Source organism: Gasterosteus aculeatus, chromosome 10 (genome assembly GCF_964276395.1).
Source record: "Gasterosteus aculeatus chromosome 10, fGasAcu3.hap1.1, whole genome shotgun sequence".
Classification (NCBI taxonomy): Eukaryota; Metazoa; Chordata; class Actinopteri; order Perciformes; family Gasterosteidae; genus Gasterosteus; species Gasterosteus aculeatus.
Window position 1 is genome coordinate 11,247,837 of NC_135697.1, and position 18,071 is coordinate 11,265,907.

The window sequence follows — 18,071 nt, forward strand, 5'->3', positions numbered from 1 at the left end:
GCACATTTCCAATGTGTTCATATGTAATGCTTTATGAGCAACTTCAAATGTGATTTTAATGAAGTTTATTACTGCACTAATGTTCTCGATTGTGTATTTTGATACTGTATGTGTCTATCATGTGTTGTATAAGCAATTTAAACATGTTTATTTGCCCAACTATTTTATAAGTACATTGATTTTGATAAAAAAATATATACAGAATTGTATGACGTGTCCTGTCTTTTTTTATTTTCAAGCGGATGATAGTACCACAGCCGTGTCGCATGTAACCGTAGTAACAACAGTGCAGAAAACAGAAACAGGCTTGACTGTTTCCTTTATTTTCTCATTTTGTCACTTTTACTGCATCTCTAGGCCTCGTCCATTCCTGACTAATGCTGCTTTCTTATCTGGTAATACTCTGCAAGGCACTCAAGCTTATCTCGGTAGCCTCTGCACAGCTTTGAATCAGGAAGTAAGCAATCACGCGACCGGCCGGTTCATACGAATGTTTCTGAATGTTTAGAGGAAAGGAAACGGCAGGATTACAAAAATATAATCATAGTACTCCAATAGCTATTATAATGCAATCCTATTACAATGCGCTCAATTAAGAGTGCAATGGGGAATGGATCCATGCACATAGCATGAATGCACACATATTTTTTAGCTCATTTATCAAATACGTTTTTTCCTTTTTCTCGAAAGAATAATAGCAGTTTTTGCAGATAATAATACTCCAACACAGGAGAAATCAAAAAGCCCTCTAACGCTAATACGGGAAAGATGTTATTTATTTATAAGTGCTCTGTGGTTCAACACTATCGGGACCGTCCTAAATCTCTGCTTTGTTCCACTTCCCTTAATAGAATAGTTGAAGCGTTGAGTGATTTTTCACAGTACATATTTATGGCCGATATCAAAGGTATCTGCTCACTCGTCTTGCTCGGGTATAAATAGCAGAAGAAGTTAGGCTAGACCCTCGGCCATTAAGAGCTATGAGAATGAGAGAGGATGTAATTCAGACATCCTGCCGGTTTCTCAAAGCGCCGCCATTTCTAAAATCATCACTACTGCTGGTTTTTCAGGAAATTAACCTTTTTTATTGACTTGCTGCCCTTTAGGGTTTATTCTTCCAACCTACAATGTTCAATAAAGAAAAGAAATCCCATCTCATCTGGTACAGGTCAATAGCGATTGATGAAAATGAGACGTATTTCTATGAGCTACTTGTCTGTTGCAGATTGTAGTTAAACTGACCAATTCAATCACACTTTGAAGCTACAAACACTTACGGTTCTTTTCAATCAGCAAAAGATATGACAAATCTTTAAGAGGGTACAGATGGACACAGCTGGTTAACCTTTAATCGTAACAAAGCTATGCCTCCAACCATTAATGGGTGGCAATATAATGAGATCTGATCTATTCCAGTGGGCTTGAGATGAATTGATCTTGCTCATTTTATTTCATTAGCTACAGTGCATTAGGTATGTTAATTTGGTCTCTCATGCTCAACAGTGATTAGTGGACATTAACAAAGAAGGATACGTTGCGTTTAAAATGGTAATAAATACCATAAGTATGCTCTGACTGTAACGTTGTTTTGTGTTTGTGATTTTAAGAGTTGCTAAAACACTGACATTAGACTACGTATTGTCTGTTTTAATCAAATACTAACTACTAAATGGACATAAAGCACTGGGGATGCTAATGTAACAATCAACATTATACTAAATATACATTCAATGCACTGCATAGAATTCTCAACATACAGAAGGTGGTGGCAGTGCCTCCTGGTGGCAGATCCACATGTCTAACAAGACCGAAAAAGGCAACTGTGACACTATCTTGCAGTAAAGGTATATGTAAAATATCTAAATATATCTAAAATACAAACACAAACACGGTAAGTATCAAACCTGGCAGTAAATTAGTTGGTTTTCTGACTGCTTTAATTGAAGTACAGTACTGCAGATACAATTTCGTAGTCCCTCTGTGCTGTGGACTCTTGGAGCGGCCGTCGCCACGCGTCTCAGACGTGACTCAGCCGCGGTGTAATCAGCAAAACAAAACAGCCCCGTCTTCAGATTGATGGGCAACGTTGCTATCGCACTTGCTCTGTTACATTCATCCTGTCATGTTCACTCTGCTGCATTAAACTTTGGACCGAACATGTCATATCCATGACATGGAGATGGATGGACGCCCCATCATCCATCTCCCTCTGTTGGGTAAAACGAAACAGCTCAGACCAGCACCTCTTCCCCTTTACACACCTACGCCGGGTGCACCTGATGGGCTGTTCTTTACTGTCCATCTGGCTGCAGAACACAAGTAGCTGTGACAGCTCCACAGCTGTCGAGTTGTTTGAGAAGCCTTGAAAGATTATCCATTGATTTGCAGAGAAATGCGTGAGGGTTTCCCGTTCGCACGTAAAAGAGGTTCAATTTTGCTACCTTCAAAAGTCCTGATATAATTTCACCCTTTCTTGGCTTCCGCAGTGGTGCAGTAATTGACTTTTGGAGGTGAATACTAATGTCTAGTGTCTGTGACAGACTTGTTTGTAACCTATTGTGATTTGGACATTTTGTTTGAAGAGGATATTGACCAAATCCTACCCTCGGTCCACAGGTCTTATTTGTAACAACCTTCTGTGCTTTTGTTGTTTGACAATACTGTTGCACCGCAGCCGATGACTCAAAGCTGCAGATAAATCAACAGCTTTCACCCTCCTGCAAATGTGCCAGAATCCTTTTCCATCGAGGTTGGAATGATTACAAGTGATTTGAGCAGAACAAACAAATACCAGAAGCAAGAGCATTTTTGCTTTCTGTGCACTGTTAAAAAGCGCTGAAAATAAGGGAAATATAAATGCATGTACTTATATTTGAGCAAGAGCTTCTTCCTCCTCTTTTGCACCTGCAATCTTAATTATGCAGTTAATATCATGGACCCAATCAGCAGTTCTCAGCCTATGCACCGTGGCACATTGGCTCAATTGGATTTAGGCTTGATAATGGGTTTTTAATAAATGGTAGCCAACATTTAGAAAGCTGACCCAAAGCATTCTGCCCACGTTAAACCAGTGAGCCCAACAATCCCTGAATAAGCATGTTGCATGTAAACTGGAGGAAAATAAATATTGGTGAAACCTTCTGCAAAAAAGAAAGGATATATTTTTGGTGACTTAATATTAATGTTTATGTGTTAAGTGTTAACAATGGTCACTTTGTCTGCCGGCTGTTTAATGTTTTATTTGCTGATTACATTTCCAAAGATATTACCCTGCGATTTAAACACAAATGTCGCTTTAATTAAGTTTTACAGCTACATGTGTCGGCAAAGACTTAAATGATTATTAGAGACCAATTGTTGCATAAAAGAGGAGAGGGAAGGAGCCACGGGGCTTTTACATGGTCACTTTTCTTGTTTCACTACGGGGAGCCTAACAGCAGACATTCATGAATGAAATGTCACCGACAAACGAACTCAGAAAAATAATAATTCATAAGACGTCAGCCATTCATTCATCCTCCAGTAAACAGTGTCTTTTTTAAATTAGATGCTCTATAATGTGCAGAGTGTAGAAATGATGAACAATCAACAATAAAAAAATCTTTAGCAGTAAAAATCATTTGAGCCTCATGTGTTGTTCCTACATTTTCCAAGATGAAATATATATAAAAAAATCACATTTCTTCATGCCAGAACGTGCTGCAGTGAAGTCGGACTAGCTCCACACTCTGCACAGGCACCTCAAACATTGGCACCAAACTCGACCTTCTTCTCCTGTATCATTATGCTCTAGTTTCCCGTCTCTAGCGTGTCTCTCAAAGCAGGCGCCCCTCCAGCTCCATTTTTCTCATTCACTCTCCTCACTCCTCTCCTCATTCACTCATTATGAGGGGATTCAGCGGCCGCAACACCATCAGCAGCACAACTTCAAATGTGGCCGTTCCAGGTGGCTTAATACCTTTTAACGGGGTGTAAATCTGCCTCAACCAAAACATTTATCAATCATCCTTCCCGGCCCAGAATATCATTCATTGCACAGCGTGATTTAGGGCTTAATCTCATTCACTTGTGTCTGCGGACATGCGTGTCAAATGTAGATGACAGGGCCGGTGTTGTGTTTGGAAGATGACTGACATTTCTAAGTAGGTTGTGTTTGTCCTCTCCTCTCGTCCTCCTCCTGGATGTTCTGTCTTTTCTGCTGGTTTGTTTGCAGATCCCCTGATTTGAAAGATGACAGCTTAATAATGTGTTTCACTGTTTTAATGACTTATGAGTATGCAACAACATTCGCTGACCTTTCTGTGTATGTGTGCGTGCGTGCGTGCGTGCGTGCGTGTGTGCGTGCGTGTGTGTGTGTGTGTAAATGAGATGACGTGAATTTGTGAGGCAGGAAACTGCAGACACGTAAGCGTAAAAATTGAGCAACAAAAAAGACAAAAATTAGGAGAACTTCCTGTTTTTAGGTGTGAGTTCCCAATAGTTGTTCTGTTTTAACTGGCATCAACAGTGAGTTGACCAGTGGAAATCGTAGTCTGAAGCTTTCCGATATTAACGATAAGCGATGTGGGTTTTGATTAAAAGGTTGAATAAACCACGAGGAGGCCTCATTAAACCTCCATTTATGGTCACAGCATTTACGAAATATCCTCGTGAAAGGATGCAGTGTGTTTCCATCCCAAGTCAATAAAGGTCACTTTAAATTTTGAGAGACCACTGCTGATTATAATTCCACTTAAATTAAGATATTCAGCATGTTTAGTGTTACTCTTTGGTTGAGGTCAATCCCTCCCCACCTAAAAACACACAGTGTGACGCTGATATGATCTGCAGAAGAAGGGAAAGTATATATTTTTTGGTTCTGTTGACATTACAATGGTAATCACCAAGACCAACGAGCAGATGCGTTTTGAACTTCTTCCTCTCTTCCTTTGTGCATTTCTGAACATGTTGTTGCGTTACCGCCCCCTGGTGATCAGGGGAAGGTGTAACACCATTGGTGGGACTATAAAACAGCTCCAGAGCGCTACTAGAGGTGCGAAACGCTCAATGGGAGCCTTTTAGATTAAATAAAAGCCTAATTTTACGTCATGACATTTGGAGGCCAATCACAACTTTATGATTAGGAGAATTTTCATTTTCAGAAATATTCAGGTATTTGCAAATTTGCTCGTTTTTCAATGAGCGAAATGGATTGAACGTAATACAAAATGTTATCAACATAATTAGAGAAAAATAATTTTTAACAGCAAGTTAACACCAAGCATATACTCTTGTATGATTGAAAACATTTACATCTGACACAATCTAACATCTAACATCAGTACTGATCAGTTAATAATCACACTTCAAAATATGATACTATTTAATGTCTCTGTGTGTTTATTTGTATTTTATTTGAGATGAAAGTAATCAGGAAAAAGACGTCCCTTCAAGTCATTAAAACACAGTTAAAAATTCACAAAATGCGGTCTGTTTTAACGCCGCCGTCCAGAACGGCGCGAACGGAGCGCGCACGCGTAGCGCGCGCACGCTGTTTCTGCACGAATGTGAAACACGCGGAGACAGAGAGACAAGCCGAGGAGGAGCTCCGCCGCCTCACGCCGGTCCGCGTCAACGGGAGGCAGTTAGGCGCACTTGGATTACCGGACAGTCAACCGTCACCTCTCGTAGCGGCTCCACACCGGCGGCCTGCTGCTGCCCCGCGCGCGCTCATTCATCTCATTAAAAAAAATAGGCAGACACCTGATTAAAAAGCCGCTTCGGTGGAAGCATTTGATTCATTTTTTTTATTATGGGTTTTATCTCCGTGGATGCAAAAAAAAAAAAAAAAGTTTTTTTTTTCTCGGCGCAGGGTTAATTAGGAGCGCAGAAGCTGCGAGTCGGTCCCAGAGGACGGAAACCGGCGGGCTGCTGTGAACCTCCTCAGCATCTGTCACCGGAGCGGCTGCTTCCAGAACCCGCTGAAGGTAAGTCACCGCGGTGGTCCCTCTCAACTTCTCAAGTCGCTCCTGGCGTAAAGATGAGTCATACGTGAAGGGGGTCGTGTGTGCGGCGCGTCCGGCAGCTTCTTAAATCCCGGTTTAATTCATTGCGTGTCACATGTTTAGGAGGATATGACAACGTTATGGCCGTGACTGTTGACGCAGTGTGAATTTTTATTTTCCCGTGTTCCATACTGTAAAATGATTATTTAAGTGTTGCCTGTAGGTGAGGTGTTTAAATCTATAGCTCACCTAAAGGTTGTTTGGTGCTAGAGAGCAAATGTGACTCATACTCTAGTGCACATTTGTCTATGGTGCTTTAAATGCATGTATAAAAAATAATATATATATAAAATATCTTTTAGAATTGCGTGACAGCAAAGGAGCATTCCGTGGTTTCGTGGTTTGGGGCTCCTTCTGGAGGAACCCTGCGATGTGATGCAGTGATCCACCGGCTAATTGAAATTCACTGATGCCCAGAAATACCAAAAAAGGCTGTAGACATCTTGGTGTATCCTTTACCTCACATAAACATCCATTTCGACACACACACACACACACACACACACACACACACACACACACACACACACACACACACACACACACACACACACACACACACACACACACACACACTACGTTGCTTCCACTTGGGGCTGACATGGGGAAGAGAAATATGTGAAATAAAATTGCAGGTGCTGAAACAAACCCACAAATGAGCAATCAGGCAACACACAATGCAAAACGGTGTGACACAGATTAAAGGTCATTGCATGCGACCTTTCTGCACACGCTGTTTTAATCACGACGGTAAAGGGCTCTGCATCCCGGCGAGGGTAAAGCTCCTTCTGGCTTCCCTCTCAGAAAAGAACTGTTGACTGTCGGGTTCAAATTTGCACGAGCCAAACCCACCCAGGACTTCCCTCGCCCGCTCCCCTGCGTGGGCAATTTTCCCAACCGCATCATGTCAGCTCAATCGTGAAAAAAGGGGGCGAAATAAGCATTCTGTCATTGACCCCAATGGCCCGCCAGCCGGTAAACCAAGCCAAGACAACGTCTTCAGTAAATGCTGCGAGAGATCCAGTCTCCAGTCGCGGCAGAATCAGAGCAGAAAAAGCTGAAGTGCCTTGGGAGACGTCGGTGGCGGACTCCGGGATTCTTCTTTTGGGGATTCCTCCCGTGTTTACGTAACCGCGTCGTCTGGCGGTTTATTACAAGAAGCCGGTGTGTGACTGCGAGGAATGAGAGCTCCTCGGCGCATACTGATACCCACGCACCGTGTAACACAGACAGAGACGGGAATAGCAACAGAGACACACCGGGCGAGGCTGTCAAAAAGGAACCGAGCGAGACAGGAATGAGACGGCGAGCGATGTTGAGATACGGACCAACGTGGGCTGAGATAACGCGCAGAGCCCCGGCGGCCGAGTTTCGGAGCCGTCGGCATCGTTGGCCGCGGCTGCTTTGAGTCCCAGAGATAAGTTGGTTCGTTCATCACCCCGAACCGCAGTCGGTCGGTCTGGTCGGAGACATCAAGCGAAGCGAGAGGTCAGAGGCGTCTGGATGGAAAGAAGGAAAGACAGGCCTTTGGAGGGACTATTTAAAAAAGAAAAGAAAAGCTCCATTCGCCATATCAATGGTCTCAAAGTATTTGAGGAATGGCTTTTTAAAGCCTTTTTCTTCGCCGAAATGAGAAGATAAATGGGTGGCAGAGATTCATACGCAGTACCTTTGTCCTTTTTGGGGTTTTGGACCTCGATGGTCCTGTAATTGTGTTTTTAATGGCCACACGGACGCACACACTTGTATGCACAGATATATCCTGTCCCCCCCCCCCGCACACACAGACACACCCATCACTCTAAACCTGTCAGCAGACTAATCACCGCTTGTTCTTATTCCTCAATATTAATCAAGCTAATGCCTCATATTTTATTCATGGGTACATACGATGACCCTAAATGTCGCTGATTCCGCCAGCCTGGGATTTGTGATCGCCGAATTTACATAGTAGGAATAACAGTCATCCTGCTGTGTGATGCTCCATGAGAGGAACCAAGAATCACGTGAATTAACATGATTGTGGCCCCCGGAGTTGCAAATGTGCAAAAGCCCCCCGACTTTTGACTGCAAGCTGTCTTAACCTCGTCGGGATGACGTGAACAATTCTGCTGTCGCGACGTGTCCTACTTACATTGAGTTGGAAAACCTCAAAAGGAGAAGAAAGTGCACAGTGTAGCCTCACGGTGAAATGTCACGCGCTGGGTTTCCCCTGCAAGCGGGCCATTCATCAGACGGATCCAACCTTTTCCATTACACAATAAATAGGACCGTGTTGTCAGAGCCAGAGGTCAGACGCTACTTCTTCATTTCACGCCACCGTAGTCGTACAGCAGCAGCTGATTAGGACATTTAAAGAGTAGCAAGAGAAGCTCGGGATGACTTTGCTGAAACTATTGAGCGAGCTGTACCGGTTTTAGGCTGCGATATGCGCAGCACAGATGTAGTTGTCCGCCTCTGATGTTTGGATCTCCGCGTTGGTCAGATATGACCTTTTATTCAGGCGAATGCTCCTGCTCACGTTTTTTTTCCCCGCGCGGTAAAATTGAATTTCTCAGTCATCTGTTGCAGTTATCTCTGCCCCGTTAAGCTGTTTACCAAGTGCAGGCCGGATGAGCAGTTTTTTTTGCCTAACAGATGCTCGCAACATTTCATTTGTGGCTCAACTCACTGACCACTACAAAACAACAACCAAAAATGTCGTCTGCATTCTTTTTATGCAGCAATTCTTGCAAATAGCGCTCCACGCGGCCTCAGTAGGCGGTGCTAGAATCGAGTAAGTGGCGCCATGAGTTGCACGCCCGCTCGTGCGTTTGACAAAAACACACAGATGTATTTGTGTTGAATGTTTTCACCGCTGACATATTACATCTTTCCCCTCCTCTAATTCTTAAATTGAATTTGCAGCAATGCTATTTAAGACGCTACAGCTGCACGGCTAATGGCAGAGCGTGCTCCCTTACTGCCCCGATCGATCGGATGAAATCCTGGGCAGCATTTGTGAGCAGAACAACGTGCAGGCCCACATCACGCTCTTATTTTTCCAACCATAATCATCTTACAAGTTTACCTCGCCAAAATAACATCATCTGATTTGATACATTAAAAGCAACATGAAAGAATAAAAAGCTGGGGTTGTTATAACGTAATGGTTATTAAGTGTGAACCCCCGGTAGCTTCCTGTTGCTTGACTCAAATGGCTCGTCTTTAAAAGATCCTTTCTATGAGTTCAAACTTTTTTTTCTCCCGGCACTTCAAGCTGGTCTCGTGGCTCAGATCCTCTGGATTTGGTGCTCTCACACGTCACTGATGAATCGGTGTACGTGCCAGCAGTCTGTCCTGCCCATGGCATATAGATTGTGACCTTTTATTCATGGGAACTTGCTTTTTCCACTAAATAAATGACTTAACGTGTCAGCGGAAACAAGGAATTGGAGGTACACATAGTTCAGATTAGCATTTAGACTGGTAAGAGGGGAAACAGCTGCCTGGCTCAGTCCAAATGTAACAGAATGTACTCTGCTGTGCCTCTAAAGCTGCTTCTTTCTCCCAGCTAATGAACAGCTCTTCTTTACTCTTAAGGGTCCGTACAGATACAATTAGATATCACATTTTAATTAATGAAGTTTAGAGGTGCTAGCGGGAATATTCTAACACCAGAGACTCGATGATTCAGAAACCCCCTTTCGAGGCCCTGAGAAATATCTGTCAACAGCAGGAGCGGCACATCAGACCCTCCTCGAAGACCCCCCGCTGAGCCTCTCTCAGAGGAGCAAAACCCAGCGTGGTTTGCAGTAATTAAAGTGGTTTAAAGGAGTACTTTTCCCTCCGTGTGTGCGCTGGGATACATGGGGGATTCTGATTTACTACAATATCCCCAGACTACCAGACCACTCACTGATTTCCTTTGCCGATAGGCTCTTTTTCCTCCTCATTTCGGGGCTTATTTCAGGCCTCTCTCTGGCTCAAGGGGGCCGGCTTCTAAACCCAGTGTAATCACCCCCCCTCCCCTTCCGCTGCCCCCACCCCCCCCCCCCCCCCGGTAAGGTTTCTGGGATTGATCGGTGGCACCCGAGCTGTTTCGCTGACTATAGAGGTGGTGCGTAATGATGTTCTCCTCCTTCAAACACATTACATTTATTTTCGTTGGGCTCTCCTTTAAGTCATTTCTCTGGGAAATTCGGAGGAGCTTTTAAAAGTTCCAGCGTCAGAAAAAGCGCCAAAATGTCCTTTCTAGGACATTTGTCATTTGCACAAACACGATCGCTGTATATTTCTGTGAAACTTCAAACGCTTCCTAAGGAATGACGTCTACGTCCTGGTTACTATGACACACTTGCCCTCTGTTTCTTGATTTATGCTGTACTTGATTCCCTCTAAATATTCTTAAAAAATCTATATATTCTTACTTGAATAGAACGCTTCAAGGACCCTGACTGCAGGGCAAGCCTGCCCTTCAAAGCCACAACACTGAGTCAAAACAGCAAAAAGGCTCGGCCGGGCTCTTGAGGCTCTGAGAGGGATTCAGGGGCTTCAGAATGAGGCTTCAGGGGCTTGTTGTAAAAAGAGAGAGTGATTCGCAGCATAACACGCTGTTCTTGAAAAGCTCTCCGCTCAACTGCTTTACTCTTCTTACCTCTTTGTCACTATGGCTCCTCTTATCCATATTCCTCAATTCTACTCTAGTCATCGCTCCTGATTTGGAGTGTATTCTTCATGTGTTATTTATGTATCTCTGTTTTCTTTGTTTCTTTGCCCCGGGGTCAAAACCTTTTTTGAGTTACTATTTTAGTTTTTTCCTGCTGGCCACCGAGCATCCGTGTGGTAACAGCACCCATCGCTCTCTGGGTCTGTTTACAGCTTGAAGCACCCAGACTCAGCCGGTTCCCCGACCCAACAGACCGTACGGGGAACACTGTGCCCAAAGGGGGAATTGTAGTTAATGCCCTCTGGCTGAGATCCATCGACAAAAAAAATTCTTTAATTGGTTTCCCATAGACCTTGGATGCAGTGTGCCTCTTCTCCAATTGCTTATTGATGCAAGTAGGAGTTAGAAATGTAGGACAGAAGGCAGTATCCTAATGGGATCTGTATTACATGCAGGAATCTATCTTTTCAAATGCTTTAGTTTATTTTATTTATAGATCTACACAGATTCTGTTATTCTATCCTGGTCAGTTGATTACAGAAAACTATAAAAACTTCCCCTGTTACTTTGAAGGGATTATTTACGCTTTGGGAAAATAAAACCCTCAATGTAAAGATCATCAGCCTCATTGAAATCAGGAATGTGTGGCTTGTGTGCTTGCTTGTTTTTTGGATACGTTGATCCAATCCTCTTTTTTTTTTCCCGGCAAAGCCCGGCTCGGCTCTTTCGGGCGGATGGAAGATCTAAATTATTTTGAAAAAAAAAAAGATTGAACGTAGAAAGAAAAGCAAACTTTGAGAGGCGGATCAAGGGTCCTCCCTCTCGGTGATGATTGAGAGCTTACTGTGGAAGAATGTGCACTTCTATCCATCTTTACTTTCCACCCTGGAGTTGAGATGTGATCTTTAAGATGTGAATTATAATCTGCAGATGGCGAGGGGGATGGAAAACGCCGTACAGTAAGTCAGCACGATGACAGGCGCAGGCCTCAGCAGCCGGCCCATCTGTCACTGTCACTTCCTCCAACTCAAATGGCTTTTTACAGCTTGTATTGGGATGTTTTCACTCATTCCTTTAAAATTTAGAATGTTTTTTTAATTGTATTCAAAAGTTAAAGTGACTTTGTGGAAAGACTGTGGGGGAAATGAGACTTGAAACTTGAAACTATAACCTTTGACCGTTTGAAAACCAAATTACCAAACCATATTGCTTTTTGTTATGATGTAAAACTGTTTCAGAAAGCCGTTTTCTGCGGGAAGCTTTTTATTACGGTGGAGAAATCCTTTGTAAATCCTTTGTGTAATGATTAGCTGTATGTGTTGATTAGTTAATATATTGTATTATACATGGGTTTTTATTTATGCAGATCATTTTGATCAGTATTTTAATTGACTAATACGATATTAAAAGTGCTTTTTTAAAGATAATAGGAATAGTTGAAAATATCTAATAATTATAATGAGCAATAATGACTTAATAATACGCTGAGAGTATTATGGATCACAACTAATTACTAAGTCCAATACATACCAGTAGATGGTAAATTCTGCTGGTACAGAGTAGTTATTCTACTAATAACTGTCAACATAACAGTATCTGTGTCATTTATTAATCATACATGTCAATTTCAAAACCCTTTTTTGAAGCACAGCAGAGGCTTTACAATGAACAACACATTATGTATATATATTATAGACATACTGAAACTTTTGGTACTTTAATGAATAATTATGAGGCAGACTGTGTTGTAAATGGTGAAAAAACATCAGGCACATCACTGAACCACTGATTTGTTAATAGTGGGGCAATTTGCACTGTACTTTCCAGGCTCTTCCTGGGCTCTAAATGGTTGATATGAACATGGCACAGATAATGGTAATGGTATCAGACAGAGAGGAAATGGGAGACTCTTTTCACCTCTGTGAATATATGTGCCCATGCGTGTGTGTGTGTGTGTGTGTTTTGATACAGGAGCACGTGGATTGGCGTGAATCCAGCAGCACACGTTTCCTTTCTAGCCAGCCCGCGTGTGCAAAAGAGTACCGATAAGGAATAGAGTTGAGCTGAACCCTGTTGAACTCCTCAGCGGAGTGCAGCTCAAGCATCTGGTAAGAGCTATTAAACACATCCCTTTTTTATTCTCATAGTCTTGAATGGAAAATTCGAAGAAAGATTGTTGAATCCGAATGTGAAATAAAGAGCGATTATTTCATATGGAGATATTTTTAGAGCAGTGACGTCAAAATAGCCCGAGCAGACGTTATGATTCGTTAACTTTCCATTAGATTGCATGACAATGACTTATGATCTTTATGTATCCATGCTGCGTTTTTTTCCAAAGAGCATCTTTAAGTCTGTGCGTGCCTGATAAAACGTCCTAATAGCAACATGATATATTTGGACTGTAGCAGACACGGCTGCACGTAAAATCCACTCCTGCTTACCACTACAGCAATAAGGGTGGAGATCTTGGACTCGGCCAAAGCTTTAGAGTAGCCTTTTGTGTGCGCCACACCATGGTATAGGGGACATATGTGATGCGTTTCTTTTTTTGGAATATTGTACTTTCTGTTGCTACAAAAATGCAATCTTCAGACTATTCCTGTTAACATGTTTGCAAAGAGATGGATGAAAACATGGATACTCTCATATGTGGGAAACATTTGAAGCCACAGCCTGGAGATGCTTTGCAAAAAGAAGGGAAACTGTTAAAAAATATTTATTTGGCTTTGATATTAAATTAATAATATGAAGCATTAATGTGCTTTTGAAGAGCTTGGCAATGGATTTTGACAGCTTCATACATGGTGGCTTACATCTTCCTTCGGAAAATACCTTCGGAAAATTAAATGCTCTGTTCTTCACACTGCCAGAGAACATTTTCAATAGCACGCGAGAATGCAGACATAAAAGATCATATTAAAACAGCCAGATATAAATCTACAACGCCTGAAAGAGCATACGCGCACACATATGTGCGTGCATGAACGTGTTGTAGACTTAATTAAGGATCCCAGTTTGGGCATTAGAAAATTTGGTAACCTGATTCATTGGCAAGGCAATTTTATTTGTATAGCACTTTTCAAAAACAAGGCAATTAAAAAAAACATTAAAAAACATCTCAACATAAAGCAAGGACAATTAAAACAGTTAAGGAAATTGATTGAAACATAAAAGAAAAACGGTCTTTTATTGAAAGATAAAACAACGTTAAACAAAGAAATTCTGAAAATCAGAAATGGTGAATTAGAGGCAGCAGCAAACACAAAGGTCTTTAATCTGGATTTAAAGGAGACGAGGGACTCAGCAGACCTGCAACTTTCTGGGACTTTGTTCCAGAAATGTGGAGCAGAAAAACTGAACGCTGCTTCTCTACGTTTAGTTTTAGCTCTGGGGCCAGAGAGTCGACCCGTCCCAGACGACCTGAGGGCTCGTGGCGGTTCGTATGGTATCAGCAGATCGGAAATGTACTTTGGCCCTAAACCATTCAGTCCTTTTTAAACCAACCGCAGCATTTGAAGTCAATTCTTTGTTCTACAGGAAGTCCGTGTAAAGGCTTGAGAACGGGAGCGTTGTGATTCATGGATACATCTTGAATAATTGGCTAAATATCTGTGTCGCAGGCTTTATCTCTGGGAATCAATCCATTCAAATGAATTTTGTGCAGTGAAATGCGCGTTGGAGCGCTGATGAGTCGGCTACTTGCACATGTAATATAGTTCTGCTATCTCCCTCTGCCCTGAACTGCAGTCAATAATCCTCTCTCTGCCAAACCCAGTTTAATGTGGTTTGTACTATACAGCAGGTGCCGGGGAATGACCAATCACAGCGTGAGAGGGAAATTAACCCACCCTCCCAATCTTACATTAAATTTAGAAGCAGCAGCCGCTGGTGGATCAGGACGACTAATGCAACGGGAAAATAGTTCGTTAGCTAGATTGTAATGTTCACGATGCACATTTAATCAACGTTATAGAGCCAATCAACTGTGCTCGCTTTCATTCCAGGATATTCTGCCGAGGCAGTAGCTCGCATGCCTGTCGTTGTCTGCTGCCCCCAATCAAAGGTTTTTTTTAACCTTTTCTGAAGACGTTCAGCAGTTTTAAGGCATTTGGAGTTTTTACTGCGTTCCTTCACCTGACAGGTGAAGACGTTCTGTATGACAAGTTGGAAACATCTAACTGAAATGCTTGTTATTATGGGAGCCATTATGTTCAGTTGAATAGCTTGTTAAAAGTGTGTGTGTGTGTGTGTGTGTGTGTGTGTGTGTGTGTGTGTGTGTGTGTGTGTGTGAGACTCGGGTAGTAGTCTTCTGTCTGAATAATACGTAGAAGGAGAAGCATCCTCCTTTTGCTGTTCTGTCTTGAAACCGCGCAGCAAGCAGCACATTATGTTTTTTTTGTCCCTGCAAATTATGTTGAAATGCTGAACGATTAATTATTAATTCCCAATTCCTAAGTGGTTATTCCCCCCTCTTTTCTGCTCAAGAAGACAACTCAGTGACGCTTTCTATTCATTAATATGAGCAGGATGGAATCATTTAAATCGATTAAAAAAACAATCAGAGTTCCAGGTCGAAGCAGAAAGGAAAGTAATTCATTTGTTACAAATTATTTTTTGGTTTTGGTAGCAAGTATTCATTTTTTCATGCAGTACCACAAACTCTTAGAGATTACTTTTTCCATCTTGATTTTGACTGAAAGCAATTTGATTATCATGTCTTGTGCTTAATTTTAGTAGGAAATATTGCTTTGTCATCAGCAAAGAAATTATGAGTGGTGCGGAACAGGTACATTTCATAGGAATAAATGATAATAATAGCAAAAAATAAACATTAAAATAGAATAAAAAACACTTATAGTCAGATGAGTCATTCGATATTAAATCAATATACATATTTGTATGTCCCGTGTCACACAGCCGGAGGAAGAAATGCTTGATGATGCTTCTTTTATTCTTCTGCTGCTTTACTCTTACTGGTTTACGCCAAATAGACCACTGTGCATCAGTCACTAGAAGACGGGCGAGATTAGGTATTTGGTTTCAGTGTATTATTTCGTATTTGACTTGTATTTCCGTGCAGTTACTTTCTCCTCACAGCCCATTTTCTGTGGACGCATGGGGCATCATGGATTGTTTCCCTGCAGGCACAGAGTATCAGTAATACACATATTTATAGTACAGCAGATGTTTTGCGTGGAGGTTGAACGAAAGGAAATGCTTCCTGGGTTTTCATGGAAAAAGTTCATAGCTACAAATGATTTTCCTACAAGGGAAACGTGTTTGAAAAAAAAAACAGAACATCGAATTATGTTGTATCCATTTTCAGTGCATGCGTCTTATTGGATCATGTCGGAGTACCTCCACTTTACGCTGTGAGTCTCCCATGTGTTTTTACGGCGCCTGCTGACACAAAGCTATTTCTGTCATGCTCCCTCCCACCTAGCCGGATTTATGGCCAAGAATGGTTTCTCCATTCACTTCCCAGAATATTCAGTTGTTCCGATACATGCTGATCATTTTCCATCCGAATGAGATGCTCTTTGAACTGTCTGGTTTGAGCGTGAGATTGAGTAGCATGATACAGTTTGATCTCTGCTCTCGGGGCCTCTGATCCCATCCCAGCAGATTTATTACCTCTTGATCCAGAGGGGCTTATCTTTTATTTTTGATTTGTAGCATCTCTTCTGTTTAGTTTTTATGCTCTTTATTGTACATCATTTCCATTCTTCTTCCATTCAGGTCTCTGCACTCACAGTTGCCTTTTGATCCTTTTCAGCGTTAAGGATGCTGATGGAAAGGAGCTTCAGAGAGCTCGACTTGCAAAGCCAGACGTGGGATTGTAATGTCCGCAATGGGAAGGGGGGGTGTAATATTGCAAAATATAAAGCATCTCCTGAACATTAACAGAATTTAATTTAATTCTAGTCAGTATACATGTTGATAGACATCTCAGTTATCCCAGAATACCTTTGTATTTAAGACATTGTGGGGAATAAATGTACATACTGTTATCTAGAGGGAGGATCTATACCACCTTGAATTAAAGCAGCTATTCAGACTCTATCCAAATATACAGTACATTTCAACAAGAAGGCTATTCAAAGTGCTCGTGCAACAATTCACCTACCAGCTCCTATAAATCTCTTTTATAAACACATGCACGACAGATTATATCTTTTTTCATTTGACCACAACATGGTTAAACATACTTCCAAAAATGTTCAGTGTATCAAAATGTTTTCGAGGATTGAGTTTGAGGTGTTTTGCGAGCTGAAACAAACCTAAGAGAGGTCATATGGCGCTTGCCATCTGTCCTCTGCTCCCTGCTCTTATGCCACGAGACAAAAAAAACAAATGTCATTGGTTAGTCATCAGATGAGATGTCCTCTCAGTGGAAAGTCAAGAGGAAATGAAGAGGCTTGGGAAAGGAAAGTGTCCCGGATGAAAGGACTGATGCCCTGAAAGTGCCCCTCCGTTCAGTGGAAGATGTCTTTTAGCACCTGACGCTCTCCACTGTGCTTCTGAAAGGCCAAAAGCAACCTAATCAGCTCAGGAAGCAAACAAAAACGTATGTCAATGTCAGGGAGGAGGCTGCTTCTTTGACACAACAAAGCAGAGACTGGTAAACAGACTCCTTTCTTTCTGATATCAGGGGGATACAATGTTATTCAGGACATTAAGCTGAGTGGATATATTGAATAAGCCTGGAAACTAACCTGAATGCTCTCTGTTCTTATTGGAAATATGTTTAGTGACAGTCTAAACTGCATCCATGTTCGATTTTTACATCATCTTGAACTAGAAAGCATGATACACTAATGCTCTTAGAATATGCATTTTATAGTGCTGGACTGTCTTTATTGCTTGTACAAATTCCCATTTGAAAAGTATGAAACCTTGTAAATTGACATTGCCATTATAATGAAAGGAACAGCTGTCCTCAAAATTGCTCATTGTTACGAACACATTGGCATGAAACCAGGTCTCTAACTAAACACCAATTCAGAAGTTACCCTACGAATGACATCAGCTCAAATGAATCAACTGCATGCAAATCCGCTGAAGCATTGAAAGCAGCAATCACACCATTGTCTTTCTTTTGTTTGCCAGGCTGGTTGCATGGCCGACACTTTTTAACATCTGCTGGCTATTGTGCTCTTTAATGATGTAGTTCTGTTCATTGGCAGATTTGCATCACAATCACCTGCTTTGATTTCTCAAGCAGGTGATTGTGATGCAGTTTGGCTGTTGCCAAAAATGGAGTAAAAAAATGTTTGGAAGGAAGGTACTTTTGAGGGGGGTTTTTAAACATTTTTTGAAATGAGAATATCATTTTACTCAATCGTGAAATAAAATTAGCAGCAGCAATGCAAGAT

General features: G+C 41.8%; 2 protein-coding genes across 3 annotated transcripts in view; both read left to right on the plus strand.

Moving 5' to 3' along the window:
* The window catches only part of tfpi2 (tissue factor pathway inhibitor 2), a 2,666-nt gene extending 2,457 nt beyond the window's left edge, over positions 1-209 (plus strand). The window contains exon 5 of the mRNA XM_040189427.2: positions 1-209. This exon is cut by the window's left edge and continues 196 nt beyond it. The gene's annotated coding sequence lies outside the window, so the exon portion shown is untranslated.
* A 5,415-nt stretch (positions 210-5,624) lies between these two features.
* calcr (calcitonin receptor) overlaps positions 5,625-18,071 on the plus strand; it is a 39,290-nt gene continuing 26,843 nt past the window's right edge. Inside the window, exons 1-2 of one of the 2 annotated variants that reach the window (XM_040188854.2) lie at positions 5,851-5,966; positions 12,664-12,800. The gene's annotated coding sequence lies outside the window, so the exon portion shown is untranslated. Of the gene's footprint in view, positions 5,967-12,663; positions 12,801-18,071 lie in introns of both variants that reach the window. The other variant, XM_040188853.2, reaches the window with a different exon arrangement.